The 16,107-nt window shown below is 55.4% G+C and overlaps 1 protein-coding gene and 1 long non-coding RNA gene across 5 annotated transcripts in view; both read right to left on the minus strand.

The window, feature by feature from the left end:
• The window catches only part of DAGLA (diacylglycerol lipase alpha), a 56,575-nt gene extending 54,888 nt beyond the window's left edge, over positions 1 to 1,687 (minus strand). For 2 of the 4 annotated variants that reach the window (XM_077784322.1, XM_077784323.1), the window contains exon 1: positions 1,521 to 1,686. The gene's annotated coding sequence lies outside the window, so the exon portion shown is untranslated. Of the gene's footprint in view, positions 1 to 804; positions 820 to 1,520 lie in introns of those variants that run through there. The other 2 variants (XM_077784324.1, XM_021555978.2) reach the window with 2 other exon arrangements.
• Positions 1,688 to 3,142: 1,455 nt separating this feature from the next.
• On the minus strand, positions 3,143 to 4,486 carry LOC116183697 (uncharacterized). Its single transcript, XR_004148362.2, has 2 exons — positions 4,220 to 4,486; positions 3,143 to 3,399 (listed from the first exon to the last, which is right to left on the minus strand). It is a non-coding gene; the product is annotated as an uncharacterized LOC116183697 (long non-coding RNA).
• Positions 4,487 to 16,107: the final 11,621 nt, after the last annotated feature.

Below are 16,107 nucleotides of genomic sequence, written 5' to 3' on the forward strand. Positions count from 1 at the left end.
CCGGCGTTCAGATCTGGCTGTGCAGGTAGCAGGCAAAAAGTGCCCAGTGCCTTAATCTAAATGGGAATTCAGGTCAAATCAGGATTTTTTTAGGTCAGCACTGACAAAGTCAGTAGCTGCAGTACATAGTCCATACCCTTAAATCCCTGATTTTGACCCTCGGAGTAAAATTTTGGAAAGCAGAGCTGCCCACTCCAAAACTTCCAGTTTAAATTCCCATTTAAAGGGGAAATTTTATCCTGCTCCTTGCTAAAGGGTTTTGGCTGCAGAAATTCCAAGTTATTTGTATAATTTCTCACATAACAGTTGCTTTTCCAAGTGTCTTGTCCCTCTTGGGCATTCCCGACCACCTCAGCCATTCCCAGTCCAAGCTGGCACTGCTGGAATTTCCCCAGCAGCTTTAAGACCCCCGTGCAACTTTTATGACCCTGAAAACCAACACCTGGCACAACAAACACCTTCCCCCAGCTCAGGTTTCCAACTTGGAAAGCTTCTTCCAGCAGTGTCCACAGGATACACATTTCAGCCAAGCCAATGCCAGAATCACGGAGAGTCCGAAGCTTTCCAAGAGCCGCTTCCCACAATTTCATTATCTCCCATTTAAGAACACTCAACCTGACCACAAAAACTCGGATGCTTCTCCCTGTCCAGCCAGGAGGATGCAGCAACTCATCCCCACTAAGCTTCATCCAGGGGGGAGATGAATGTTCCCACCTTGGAGTACTCCTTTCCTTTACAACCACTCCCCAGGGTTTTGCTGCTTTCATGTCCCGGGGTTCTGTACCCCACTGTGTGATTTCCCACCTGGAGCAGGCTCTAAGGACCGTGGTGTGCACCAGGCTCGGCAATCCCCATTCCCATATTCCCAGTGCCAACTGAAGCCTGTCCCAAATCCACCAGCAGGTACTAATTCCCAGAATTGGGCACAGCGGGAATTCTGGCTGAGCAGCCTGGCAGCATCCCAGCTCCAAGATCTCGGAGCAACATCTCCCTTACTTTTATAAGGATATCTCACTTCTGCAGCTGCCCGCGATCCTAAATTTGGGGATTTTACGGCCACGGCTTAGCATCCGCCCGCGTTGCTCAAGTCAGGTACCGTTCCCTGCGGGAAGTAATAAAAGCTGGGAGCGAGAATCCCTGTGTCACACCCACACCGCAGCTTCTTCTCCCTGGACACCCAGCAGCACCGCTCCCGCCTCCCACCGCAGCATCCCGAATCCCGAACGGCGGGATCACCTTCCCGCCTCGCACCTGCCCGGCCAGGATGGCGGCTTTCCAGAGGCACAGGTGGAAGCCCCCCGCTTCCCCCGGGGCGCAGGCCACAGACAGCGGGGCCCTCCCGCCGGGAATGCCGCGCTTCCCGCGGGATCCAGACCCCCCGGGCGCCGCGGGCCTGCAGCCCAGCGGGGCGGGGGGCGGCGGCGGGCGCTCCCCCGGCCCTGCCAGCGCCCTCCCGGCTCCCCCGCACCTGCCGCAGCGCCGGCCCCCGCCGCCGCGCCATCCCCATCGCCGTCCCTCACCTCGCTCCCGCCGCCGCCGCCCCGGGAGCGCCGCGGCCGCCGCCGCCTCCTCCATGCCGGGGGCCCTGCGGCCCCCGATTCTCCAACGCCGCCTCCGCCCTGCCGGGGCCGCCCCCGCCTCGCCGGGGCCGCCCACTGCGTCAACTGCGTAAGGGCCGCTACGCAACCTGCGGTCGCCACGGCAACGAGGGGTGCGGGGCGCGGCGGCGCCGCCTGGTGGCGGCCGGCGGTAGCGCCGCGGGGCGGGGCGGTGCCGGCCGCGGATTCCAGCGGGGAATTCTCGCCGGGAATTCTCGCCGGGATGCGGGCGGGCCCCGCCTGCTGCGGGCAGGGGCTTCTGCTGCGCTGACGGGCACCTGCGCTACCGATATTACCGCGGAAGGGTTCCGCAAGAGCCAGTTCTCTTGGAAAAGACCTCCAGGGCCACCGAGTCCAACCTGTGACAGTCCCCAGCTTGTCACCCAGCCCAGAGCACTGAGTGCCACATCCAGTCATTGCTTAAACACCCCCGGGGATGGGGACTCCATTCCTTTAATACTCCTTTCCTTTAAAACCACTCCCCAGGGTTTTGCTGCTTTCATGCCCCGAGGTTCTGTATCCCACCTTTGTGCATCACTGTGTGATTTCCCACCTGGAGCAGGCTCTAAGGACCGTGGCGTGCGCCAGGCTCAGCAGTCCTCCTTGGGCAGCCCCTTTCTGTGTCTCATCACCCGTTCCATGAAGAAATTCCTTCTGGTGTCCAATCTGAACTTCCCGTGGCACAAGTTCGGGCCATTTCCTCTTGTCCCACGCCTTGTTCCCTGGGAGCACAGCCTGGCTCCAACCTGCCTCCCCCTCAAGGAGCAATAAAAATTCCCCTCAGCCACGCCTGGGGCTCTCCCGACATCTTTTCCCTCCGGAAAACTACCCAGCACAGGACTATGGTCTACCTCATGGACAGGACCTGGCGTGCTGCTTTCAATGGCCAGCATGGAGAATCAGTGCTTTCCTGTCAGGATAAAACGTTCCCAAGAAACATGGAGAGAGCCTATCCACAAGGGGATGGGGTGACAAGAGGGAATGGCTTGCCACTGACAAACAACAGGGTTAGATGGGATATTGGGAAGAAATTGCTAGACCCTGGAATGGATTTTGCTGGGAAGGCGTGGCTGCCTCATCCCTGGAAGAGTCCCAGGCCAGGATGGACCAGCCTCGGAGTAACCTGGGCTAGTGGAAGATGTCCCTGCCCATGGCAGGGGGGCTGGAACTGGATGAGCTGTAAGATCCCATCCAACCAATTGCCCCCTCCACAAAAAAGCCCCCGTGAGGATGAACACACCACACCAACCATCTCTGTCTGGGAGGAAGGACAGCGATTCCCTTTGAACACAGCAGCTGCCATCATCCAAGGACACAACTTAGATGCTCCTACTGAAAAAAAAAAAAAAAAAAAAAAAAAAGCATTGAAAAATAGAGAGGAAAAATAAATCTCTGTCCCAGAAAAGCCAATCCAGCAGGGAATAGCAGCACATCCTCGCCTGCCCATTCCTCCTTAAAGCAAGTGGAGCAGGCTGCAAATGGTCTGCTGGGTGATATCACCGTACCTGGGAAATAAAACAGCCTGACAGGGGCGGACAAACATTCAGGAAAGGCTTTGAAGCTCTGGAATTCATTTGTGCCGAAGCCTTTGTATCCCGTTCAGGCAGAAAAATCCCACTCACGCTCATTCCGAGTCCCTTTATCTCCCCAGACAGGTGCAAAGTGGCTCCGGTTTGGATGAAAAGCTGCTGCCAAATTTAGCATTCCGACAAATCGTTTCATCCAGCCCGTGGCACTTCCAAGGTCTCCCTTCAGCACGATCCGCTCCCGGCTGGGCAGGCACCCCTGGAAGTCCCGAAACCTGGAGCAGACAGAGGGAAGAAGCTCAGAAAGACTGGAAATTACTCTTTTATTCGGGGAAATACAATCAAAAGCCATCCAAGGCTTTCCAAGGGGTGGGGTAGAGCACATCCCAGCCCAGATCCTGCCAATTAAGGGACACAAGGCGATTAATCTGATACAGCTCAGGATTTCTGCATTCCAGCAGCTCCAGCTGCCTGTTTCCAGCCTGGCTCCACCAAACTGCAAAGGCCAGACCGCATTTATAGCCCAGCTCCAGCGTTGGGATTCATCCCAGTGACCCCCAGGGCTCTGCTGCCTGACTCCTGTATGGCAGTGACACCATTTACAGGCAATTTTGGAATGTTTTGGATAAACCGGATGCCTTCTAAAGCATTAAGGGAGGGATTAATGCCCTCAGAAATCCCATTTTTCTCCCGCTGTCATGACACAGAGGGTGAGTGGCGAAGCATTTAAGGGAATTAAGGAATTAATATGAGCCTGTCACAAAAGACGTGATTTCCCATGATTTTCTCTTGGATCTGTCCCCACCTCCAACCTCTGGAGCAAATCCATTCATTTCAGAGCTTCCCAACCTGTGGGAAAGGGTTGAGTCTGGGTTTAAGTGCCTGGAGCCATGGCGTGGTGATGTGCACACATTCCTGGGAATCCTACACCTTCAGAGGGATGTAAGGGAGAGTTAGAGCATCCCAAACATCCATCAGCTGGGTTATCCCTGTGGATAACTCGGATGCAGCGTCTCAATCAGGGTATCACCAGCCATTTCACAAGGAAACCTCCAAAGGCCCCACTGGCTTAAGGAGTTGTTATTCCCTACTCACCTCTGGAAGGATCTGTGAGCTTTGTGCAGGAATGACTTGGGAATATGAGGGAGAGGGAATTTTGTGGTGTTCTTCCAGCTGGAGCATCATTCCTCACCACACTGATATGGCACGGGGCTGTTCCAACCACAGCCTTGGAATTCTCCATATCAGCTCCCAGGAAAAGTCTGGACCACTGTAGGCAGCCTTGGAGCTCTGGAGATCCCAGGAAGGTGTCGGGAAGGATTCAATCAACAAAGAGCCTATCCAGCCGCGTGTCCTGAAAAAAAGCCAACAGATTCCAGGGTTAAGGATTCTCCTAAACCTAACAGCAAACCAACTCCTCCTCTGGGGAATTTGGACAAGGAACAAGGCTCCAGGAATAGCTGGGAGCATGGGAAGCTTTTTATTATTATTCAGTTTGTTGTCATTGCCACCGCCCCCAGGCGCAGCACATCCAATCCCGCTGCTCCAAAACCCTGCTCCTGTTGGGCTCCCCGTCAGAGTCAGACGCTCTGTTACTCCCAGGGTAACGAGCCCCTCTCCTCCTCCCCCATCCCAACCCTGCCAATTTCCCTCAGCTGCTCCATTAGGATTACAATAAATCATAGGGAAATAGCGTGAACAAGGCTGGGAGTGCCACAGTGTCCCCGGCACAGGGATTCCAGCATCCAGGGTATCCAAACCACTCCTCTCTCCTCAACCCCTGCAAACACCAGGCTGGGCTCCATCACCCCTGGAGCAGGCACAGGCTGTTCCAGCTGGCTGAATTCCAGGGAGTGACAGCAACAAGGGTCTTAGGAAGGTGTTTTTGCCATTCTCAAAGGGGACAGGCCACCAGGGAAGGGTTGACAGCAGCGTTATCCCGACATTTCCTCCAGGGGAAAAAATTCCAGCACCTCACTCACTGTCTCTCACTCTCTAGGGAATATCAGTTATTGAAGAATTGAGGTTGGAAAAGCCCTCCAAGGTCACGGAGTCCAGCTGTTCCAAGGACACCACTAACCCGTGTCCCCAAGTGCCACATCCACACGGGCTTTAAATCCCTCCAGGGATAGGGACTCCATCCCTGGAGCCTGTTCCAGTGCCTGACAACCCTTTCCATGAAGGAGTTTTCCTCCATACCCAATCTAAACCTCCCCTGGCACAAGCTGAGGCTGCTCCCTCTGTGCAAAATTCCACATGAAATTCCCACCAAACCACACAGTTGCCAACCTGAATTTGGGAAGTGCTTTTAAAAACCACACCAACAGGCATCCTTGTGCCCCATTCCCGTGTCACCATGCAGGAAGTGCCTGTGTTTTCTTCTATCCCCTTGGTGGCTCTGCCTTCCCAGCCCTCCCTCCCTTCCCAGCGTGATTCCCGCCTGCGACTCTCTGGAGGCATCAGCCTCCATCACCACCTACCAAAGTGCTGCTAATCCAGTGCCTCCAGACTGTTCTTGCTCCTCAAATCCTTCATTATCTCAGCAGATCTCTACAGAAACACGCCTCTCCCAGATGCCCCCCAAGCCAGCAACTCCTGGCTCGACCGTCCATGTCATTCCCAGCCCCTGGGAAGCTCCCAAAGCAGGGATGAGAAGCTGGCAGTGTCCCCCCAGCAGGAGCAGCTGCTGCAGCTCTGCAGAGAAACAGCATCACTCAAACCTTCACTAAAAATCATTCCCTAATGGAGAAGCTTCTCCTGCACTCTGGGTGTTTGGGAAAATCTCCTCCTTCAGCTGCCTTGGCTTTCCGTGGCTCCTCCAGCACCAGGAAGGGATTTGGGGGGGCCAGGCTGCTATCCCACCTCTGAAACTGAATCCCTAAAAAGCACTTAATTCAGAGGGGAGACATCCCAGTCAGAGCCAAACCTAGGGAAAGCAGGTCCAGGGGTAAGCTCGAAGCCCAAATTCAGGCTCAGGCTGGCACACTGGAGGATGGAATGCCAGCCAAAGGCAGAGCAGGAATTGGGAAACCTCTGTCAGGCACCTGAAGGCATCAGACATTGAATTCTGGAATGGTTTGGGCTGGAAAGGGCCTTGAAGATAATCCCATTCTACCCCCTGCCATGGGCAGGGACGCTTCCCACTATCCCAGGTTGCTCCAAGGCCCACCCAACCTAGTATCGAACACTTCCAGGGATGGGGCAGCCACAGCTTGTCTGGGAGATCCATTCCAGTGCCTCACCACCCTCATTATTTCCTCCATAAATTCCCAAGGGCTGGGCAGCACCAGGTCCCACCGCAGGTAGGAAGGGCAGAGCCAGGCTGGCACATTCCCAGCTCCTTCCCTCAGGCACAGCTCTTCCCATCCCCACCTGCACAGGCTGGTGACCTGTCCCTTCCTTAGGAACCCCCTTTCCAGCCTTAAAGCCGCTTTCCTAGCGGGATCCCTCCCTTTTCCAAGAGGTTCCCACGCCGTGGGCTCACTCTTGGCACGTAGTAAACACACCCGTGCACACACGGATGGGTTTGACTCCACAGGAAAAGCCTGGAGAGGATTTCTCCCACAGGTTGCATCCTGGAATTCGGCACAGCCCTCGCTGCTCAGGATTCCAAGCACAAACTCCTCTTTCCAGCTGCTTTGCTAAATTGGTGCCAGATCTAACTCTGGAAGCCAAGCCTTGGAGACTTGCTATCATTCCTGCCAGCGCTTCCCCCTCCCAAGGACATTATCCAGCATTATCCAAGCTGTGACTCCTCAGCCCAGAAATTTCTCCCCGGGAAGGAGCCATTGCCATGGAAAAGGACCATTAAATAACAGTTCACTGGGGTTTCTCACCACTGCTCAGCAAAGCTCAGGGCATCTTCCTGCCTGGCAGCTCCAGGTGGCTTTTCCTTTGGGGAAAAATGAGAGGATAAAGCAGTGATCCAGGCTGTCGGGATATTTGCCAGCATCCTCCACACTCCCCCTTGGACAAACCTATCTTTCCAAAAAGCTTTTTCACCTCAGGTTGTGAAAGCCTCGTTGTTCTGCAGGGAATTAAAAACAGAAAAATGTGGAAATGAACCCTAAAGGCTTTGAGAGGAGGAAAATGCAAACCCCCGAGCTCCCCTGAGTCACAGGGTTGTGCTTGCAGCACTGGCAGCCGCTGGAATTCCCAGCTCCATCCCAGCGCTGGCTAATCCAGGTGCAACAACAACGTGTCATTTTCCTTATCTGCTTCACCCCCGCCAAAATTCCTTCATGTTATTCCTCCTCCCCACCCACCTTTTGAATGCCCTTGGCTCCATTCTGCTTCGGGAGGAGAGCTCCAGCCCAGGAATGAATCAGGACTTTAGCAGGAGCTTTAGGGATGTGGGATGCCTTCACCCCCACAAGCAGGAGCTCTGGCCTTTTCCCAGGGCCCCATGGCACGAACACAACTTCCCTGGCTGAGACTCCACACCCAGAGGTTGAGCTGCTTCCCAATTTCCAGGAGCCCGCTCACCTCCTGTGATGGGAACGGCTGCGACAGGACAGGGAAATTTAGGGATCAGCTGTGTTGTTCCTGTCAGTGCTGCAGGGAAGCAGTGTCGGAGAGCTCTCCACCGCCAGGCAGCACCTGCAGCCTCCCAGGCTCTCTGGGAAGCCTGGAATGCTGCTGTCAGATGTGGGCACAGCACGGAGGATGAGGATGCTCCGTGGAGGATTCGATCCCTCCCGCAGGCCACGTCTCTGGACATCAGTTGGATGTGACTGGAGAGCAGCAGCTGGAGCCAAGGCACTTGGATAATTTCATTAGGTCAAATCCCTCCCTCCTCTGCTTCCTCAGGATCCTGCTCTTGCTTCTGGAGGCAGGTGGACTGAAGCAAGAGGTTTCCCGTTAAGGATTCCTTCCTGGCTCTGCTCCTGGCTCCTTTCCCGCTCCTCACACCAGGCTGCAGAGCCATTCCCCACTTCTCCTGGACCTCAAAGCCTTGTCTAACCCACTTGGCTTCATCCCAGCTCCAAACTGCCGGAGGGGGAAGCTCAGCTCTCACCGGGAGACACCGCTGCCCACAGAGATCCCAAATCCTAAACTGCTGCACAGCTCCTCCACAAAGTCCTGGCAGAGACCTCGGGATCACAGCCCAGCAGGCAGACAGGAGAGGGACCTCAGGGCAAAGCAGAGGTTGGAGACCAATAACTGGGAATAATTATCCTAAGGAGAATTTCCCAGCTCCCTTCTGTACAAGTCCATGGAATATAGCAGGGAATTTTATCTTAACCCAGAGAAGAGGAGGCTCACGGGGTCCTTCTCCCTCTCCATGATTCCCTGATGGGGGTCAGGCTCTGCTCCCAGGGAACAAGGGACAAGACTCAAGTTGCCTCAGGGGAATTTCTCTTTGGATTTTAGGGAAAATTCCTTCATAGAAGCATTGAATCAGGCTGCCCAGGGCAGTGCTGGAGTCCCCATTCCTGGATGATTTAAAAGCTGAGCAAAAGTGGCATTTGGGGACATGGATTAATGGTGACCATGGCAGAGTCTGGGTGGCTGAACTCGATCTTGGGGGTGTTTTCCAGCCTGAGCAATTCCTGAAGGAGAGGAACTGGAAAAGATCATGCTGGAAAGAAAAAAGCAGCAGGCAAGAAAGTGAGCAAACAGCCCCTGTCCAAGCTTTGTGCAAGAATTCCTAGGAGAGGAGCATGCTCTGATGTCAGGACTCCGTGCCACAGTGACAGGAGATGGGAATGATCCAGAGAGGCAAAAAGGGAAGCGAGAGAGGGTCTGCCAGGCAGGATCCGCCTCAGACGCTTAATGAAGGAGAAAAGGACGGACGGTTGCTAAGGGAAATGGGGCAGATGGCTGGCACCGGGAACTTGCTGACTCTCAGAGACTCCAAACTCTTTTTTTGGGAAGTGGCAGGGCCGAGCAGGCAAACACACAGCGGCCAAGCCCAGATGACCACTTCCCCTTCGCCCCGCTCCGAGCGTCAGGATGGATCACGCCGGAGCGGAAAAGGTCACGGAGGCAGCGGGAGCCAAGGCGCATTTGTGCTCCTGCCCATCACCAGCGCTCCCCCGGCAGCCCTTCGGCCTCCCCTGCTCCAGAGGCCGCCGGCACCATCCCACAGGCAAATCCCAGGTCACCGGGCAGAGCCGGGCTCGCAGAGAGGGAAAACCGCAGGATGCTGGCTCTGGAGCTGCTGTCTGTGGAATCTCATGGCTCCTCTGGACATGCTGTCTTTCCAGATCCGTTTACACCTCTCCCTGACATTTAAAACCATCTGAGCCTTTTGGCTTCTGCTGCTGTCATCCCTGTGCCAGGGCTTTTCTGGCTCTAAAAAAAGCCTGGGAGTTGATTTCCCGGCAAACGCAGCCCTCCCAACAGGTCTCCAACCGCGGTGGCAGGGCAAGGGAAAAGGGGGAGAGGGCGAGAATCGCTGCTGCCATGGGGGTGGGAGACCTGCCAAGAGTCTGTCAAATCCTGACGGCCACAAACAAGGCTCTGAAAGCAGGAGCTGGGAACAAAAGAGGTGAAAGAATCCCTTGGCAGCAAAGGTGGTGGAGCTCCAAAGCTGAGGCACGCAGCACTGCGTGCTCATCCGGGCTGGGATTTCAGGGATCCAACGGGAAGAGCAGGGAGTTTGGGGGACCTCTGCCCACCTTGGGCTGTCCCCAGGCACTGAGCACAAAACACAGGGACTTGGGAAGGAAGCACCTGAAAGGTCTCCAAGAGAGCTGGAGAGGGACTCTGGACAAACTGGAGTGACAGGACAACAGCAATGGCTTCCCACTGCCAGAGGGTCGGGTTAGATGGGATGTGGGATTGCTGGGAATGAGTGCCTAGTGAAGATTCCTTGTGGGCTCTTGGTCACTGAGTTATTGGGAAAAAATTCTTCCCTGTAAGGGGAGTGAGGCCCTGGAATGGATTTCCCAGAGGAGCTGTGGCTGCTCCATCCCTGGAAGTGTCCAAGGCCAGGCTGGCTGGTGTTTGGAGCAACTTGGGATAGTGGAATATGTCCTTGCCCTTCCAACCCAAACTGTTATGGGATTCTGTGAAGGGAAAGCTCTGGAAGCAACAATTATGTCACCCCCATCCCACCTGTTCACAGGCATCTCTTGGATTGAAATCACCCCAGAAAATTCCACCGCAGTCCAAAAAGGAGCTGCAGATCCCAAAATTCAGTGACCAAAAGCCCACAAGGAATCTTCACTAGGCACTCATTCCCAGCAATCCCACATCCTACAGAAACTGGGGGAAGTCCTGAGCAGCAAGAACAGGATCATCCACTCCCCAGGATTGCTCTGTTCCTGCTGCCAAGAGGAGGAGGAGGAATTCGCTCCAGCTGCCTCGGCACCACTCAGCTCCAGCCACAGAGCACCTCCACAGCCCTGCTAGGAGCACCCAATGCTATGAAAAACATGGAAATGCCTGGATCTACTACAGAATCTGAGGATCACAAAACAGGGTTGGAAGGGACCTTAAAGATGACTGAATTCCAACTGCCTGCCATGGCCAGGGACACCTTCCACTATCCCAGTTTGCCCCAAGCCCTCTTCAACCTGGCCTAGAGCATTTCCAGGGATGGAGCACCCACAGCTTCTCTGGGAAACATTACAAGGCAGCTGATGCTCCACAGAAGGATGGAAGGACACTGGACATGCCACCATCACCCCCCGGACTTCCTTTGGGCCACCAGAGATTCCCAGGAAGGGGAGAAGATGAAGAGAAATGCCAGTGCCAGCTGGGAGTTGCTCTTCCAGCCCATTCTGCTGGCTGTGTGGGCAGCTCCACCTTGGAGCCACATTCCAAGGAACTGCTCAGAGCAGCAGCTCCCAGATTCTGTGCCAAGCTGCCACTGGTTGCTGCTGAGATGAACCCACACAAACAAACAGGAGCCTGGAGAAGCCAGGAAGATGTGGAATACAGCAGCATGGATGGGCTGTCCCAAGGCTGGCCACTCTCCAGCTTGTCCCTCCCAGTGGCCCCAGTATTTGGAGATGTCACCAAGCACAGATTGTCCCAGTCCCTCAGAGAAACGAGGAGTTTTTCAGAGGGTCACACCCCCTCCTCTTTGCCAGCAGCTCCAATTCAATTCCCACAGAGTGGGAATGCCCAGGGATTGGGTGGCAAGTGTTGAAGGGGAGCATCCACCTCCAGGTAAGGAGGATTCCGACTCTCCTGCAGCCCAGGAGCCAAGGGAGCAAACCCCATGGACACATCCTTGTCCCATCCCCACCTGACTGGTGGAATCTGTGGGAGCAAGGCCAAATGGATTTGTGTCACCCAGGCCACTTCCAAGGACACAAAGCTGAAGTCCCTCATCCCAGGACTCTGACACTGAACATCTCCCAGGAACAAAATTGCCTTAAAAGTCAAACTAAGTATTCCAGGAGAGGCTGATCCCACAGACACGGACAACACTAAACACAGACCCTAAAAAACACAAGGATGCTCTCCCAAACTTTTTAAACCCTTTGCTCTCCTCTGCATCCACAAGGAATTCCATGCCCTCTGTCCCTCCTGCCAGGTGCTAATGAGGGTTCCCCTTCCCTTCAGGCAGCAAATTCCCTTTTTGGGGGAAGAGGGCCAAGGATGTGTCCTGTGTCCACCCCTGGCAGGCACAAAGCCAGGGACACGCCGGCATTCCAGATGTCCGGCTGCCGGCACAGCGACTCCGGCTGTGCCAGGGCTGTCCTGCAAATGAGCCCGGCAAGACACAAAGAGCCTGATTTCCCAAATTAAGCTGCTGGAATTACTCATCCCAAAATCAGCAGCATCAGCTGCTCGCGGTGACACCAATTACGCACAGTCACTGCCCGATGCTGCTTCCCACTCATCCCAGCACATCCCTACTACAGGCATTCCTGAGGCATGGAGCAGTGGAAATTCAAGCAGGAATTATTTTATACCAAAAAAAAAGGTGGATTTAGATGGGATATTGGAAAGAAATCCCTCCCTGTGAGGGTGGGGAGGACCTGGCACAGGATGCCCAGAGTTGTGGCTGTCCCTGGATCTCTGGAAGTGTCCAAGGCCAGCTTGGATGGGGCTTGGAGCAACCTGGGCTTGTGGAAGGTGTCCTTGCTTGTGGCAGGGGGTGGAAGGAGGTGATCTTTAAAGTCCATTCCCACCCAAACCATTCCAGGATTATTCCAGCAGAAGTGCCACCAGCTTGGGACGTGGAATAGGCATGAGGTGACAGGAGAAGCTGGGAGAGCTCTCTCTGGACATGGTGAGGACACACCTTGGAGCCCCCCGGAGCAGCCATGGATCAGGGGGAGGTGGGCTGAAGCAGGCAGCTCCAGGGAACGGCGCCACGGACGCAGAGCGGAGCTTTACAGGAGTCTCTCCTTGAAATGATTTTTGCTGGATCACCAGCCTGGTTTTCAGGGACACTGACTCATCTCAGGAGGGCTCTTGCTGCCGGTTGCACTCCGGATCAGGCAGCAATTCCTGACACACCTCCCAGCTATGGGGGAGCATCCCTGAATCTGCCAGCTGCATTCTTCTCCTTGACAGAGGCCAACTGGGATACCCAGAGCCAGGGAATCATGGACTGGTTTGGGTTGGGAGGGACCTTAAATCTCATCCAGTGCTGCCCTCTGCCATGGGCAGGAACACTTTCCACTATCCCAAGTTGCTCCAAGTTTTGTCCAGCCTGGCCTTAGACACTTCCAGGGATGGGCCAGCCACAGCTCCTCTGGGAAATTCATTCCAGGGCCTCACCACCCTCACAAGGAAAAATTCCTTCCCAATCTCCAATCTATACAGGTGCTCTGGCTGTGGAACACATACCCCCTTGTCCTGTCACTCCAAAGTCCCTCTCCAGCTCTTAGAGACACTTTAGGCACTGGAAGGGGTTCTATGCCCTCCCTTGAGCCTTCCCTTCTCCAGGCTGGACACTCCCAGCTCTCCCAGCCTATGTCCATCCCTCTGGCATCTCAATGGCCTCCCTCCAGCAGCTCCACATCCTCCTTATAGAGCAGGACATGGCATTCCAGGTGCAATCTCACCAGAACAGGAGAGAGGGGGAAAATCCCCTCTCTGAAACTGCTAGCCATGCCAGGAAAAAATTTACGTGGGAAGAAAATGGAGGAAAAATCCTGGCCCATCCCCAGAGCCCACCCCACCCCCATGCTCCAGACACAATCCTGGAAGTAACTCACCTTCTCCCAAAGCACTTCCAGCAGCTCCAGAGCCCCAGCCCACATCCATCCCACCAGCACAGCAAGGAGCCCACCAGGACTTCCAAAGGGGTGGTAACCCCCTTTAATTCCCCTTTTATCCCTCCTCTGCTCCAGCTGTGAGGCTAATGGGCAGCACCTGGGATGAGCAGGGAGGGAAAACAGGAAAAGCTTTTACCAAGAGCAGAACCCCAACATCTCAGGAATAAAAAGTGGTTTTGGGAGCCTCCCACTGTTTCTGGCCTGTCCATCCAAACCTGACAACACCATGCCTTCCACCTCCTCAGTTTCCTGGGGATAATGGGCCCATCCATCTTCCCCTCCCACTCAGGGGTGTCCAAATCCCCTTCCCAACTCCCGCGCCCCAGCCCCGCGTGGGTGCAGCTCCAGAGGCTCTAATGAGGGAGCTCATTTACCGTGACCTAAATATTCCCTGTGCTCTGCTCGCCTGCCGCGGCACCTCCGTAATCCATGGAACAGGAGTGGAATTTCTGCAGGGGAGGAGGGTCAGCATCTCCCCATCCCAGGGTTTCTCTGGCCATCCTTCTCTCTGCTCCCTGCATGAGCTCCCTGTTTGGGGCAGCCCCAGATTCTCCTCCTTCCCACATCCCTTTTTCCCCTCTAGGAAGCAATCCCAAGGGAAGGAGGGGCTGGGACTGCTGGCAGCCACCCCATCCCACTGCCCAGAAGGGACAATCCCATCAGGGAGTTTCCTCCTTGTGGAAACCATGGCCAGCAAGGAACAATGGATGGGGTGACTGTGGTAGAATATTCCAGCACAGCCAAGCTCCCTTCCTGCTTTTCCAAGGCTGTTTCCCTAGGGAATGCACAGCTAATTTAGCCAGAGGTCGGGCTCCCTGGGCCTGGGCTGAGGGAGGATGCAAATGGGACAGGTTGCTATAAAAAGCCACCAGCAGCTGCTTTTTTTGGAAGTCAGGTATTGATTTTTCCTTGTGGAGCTCTGACTGGAGGGCACAATATGGAATGGGGGTGGGACCCTTTTCCGAATAACAGAGCTGGGAGTGATCCCCACGGCGACACATCCCACTTGGATCAGGCATGAAAGGTGATGAGCAAAGCACAACCCCACCATTGGCTCCAAAAATTACCCCAATCCCACACCTGTTCCCTCCTTTCCAAACATCTCTCTGACACTGCCAGGCCCTGCCCCCTAAGAGGGATTCCTGGATATTCCCACCACTTTAGGGACATCTCCCATGGAGGACCAGCAAGCTGCTGGGCTGGGGACATGGTGCAATCCATTTGACCATCCATGGAAAGCTCTCTGGAAGCGCAGCTGCATCTGCCCTGAGGGTCCTGGATGTTCCCATTCCTCCTCTCTCCCTCTCATTTTCAATACCTTTGCCAGCAAAAGGAAAAATAAAGGAATTGCTGCTCGCAGCAGAAGTGATTTTCCACTCCCGCCTCTCTCCCACACTTGGATCAGCCAGGACCGTGGCCTGAAATCACATTCCATGCATTAACATCAATCCTTCCAAGAATCCCCCCATCCCGGCGGCGCTCCGGGATTTTCCGGGATGGTCGGTGGCTCTGTGTGGAAAGTGGTCCCTGCTGGTGGTGTTTCCATGGCAGGTGAGCCGGGATGCGGCCCCGTCCCATCCCGGCTGGTTGCGGGAACGGGGGGATCCGTTCCATCCCGGAATTCCCGTCGCCCCATGTTTCCCGGGATGCTGGGATGCTCCGTGCCCCGGCGCCTCGGCCCGGGCCGTGCAGCGGGGCTCTCCCGTGTATCCCGGGCCTCTCCCGGTAGTTCTCCCCGGGAGCCACGAGGAGGAGCTTTCAGACCGCACCGCCGCATCCCGGGGCTACCGGAGCATCCCGCTGCGTCCCAGTGATCCCTCTTCCCAGACATCGCAGCGCTCCTGGAGCATCCCTGTGCCCCCAGGGATCCTGATGCTCCCAGAACTCCCGATCATCCCATCTGTTCTCAGGCTTCCCGGTGTTCCTGGAGCATCCCTGTGCATCAAAGGGACCCAGTTCCAATGCATCCCAATGCTCGCGGGGCATTCCAGTGTTCCTTCTGCTCCCAGAACTCCCAGTGCTCCTGGAGCATCCCTCTCATGGATCCTCATGCTCCCGGTGCTCCCAGTAAACCCCTCTGTTCTCAGGGTTCTCTGTGCTCCTGGTGCATCCCAGTGCTCCTGGTGCATTTTCAGTGCTCCCACCGTTCCCAGTGCTCCCAGTGCTCCTGGTGCATCCTGGTGCTTTTTCCCAGGATGCTGATGCTTCCAGTGCATCCCAATAGTCCTGTCTATCCCAGTGCACCCCAGAGTTCCTCATGCTCCCATCCCAGCACGTCCCAGTGCTCCTGGTGCCATTGGTTCCCATTGGCCCTTCACACCCATTCCCAGGGCTGCATTCCAGGGATTCCATTTCCTAGATCCTTTCTCCCACCTCATCTCATCCCTGTGGAAATCCACCCAGGAAGGGCTGGATTCAGAATAGGATTTTACCAGAGTTCTCCAGAAGCTGCTCCAGCTCCTCCTGCCTCGTGCTGCTGCCCTGGGGCTTCCACGTGGATGTCTCCTGTGTGCTGGGATAGTGGCCCATCCCATTCTTTCCCGCTCTTTCTCATCCTATCTTATTCTTTCCCATCCTTTCCCTTCCCATCCCACCCCATATCCCATCTCATCCCTGGTGGAAGTGTTGGCATGAGGGAAGTGGGAGTATCTCTAAGATGGGCACCCGCATTCCCGCTCCTGTCCAGCCCTAACCATCACACCCCTCCCTTGGATTTGCACTTCCAGCTCCTCCAGGATGGATCCCCATCCCATTCCTGCTGGCAGCCGAGTTGTTGGATCCTCCCTGGCACCGCGG

The sequence above is a fragment of the Lonchura striata genome, chromosome 6 (genome assembly GCF_046129695.1).
Source record: "Lonchura striata isolate bLonStr1 chromosome 6, bLonStr1.mat, whole genome shotgun sequence".
In the NCBI taxonomy this organism is placed as follows: domain Eukaryota; kingdom Metazoa; phylum Chordata; class Aves; order Passeriformes; family Estrildidae; genus Lonchura; species Lonchura striata.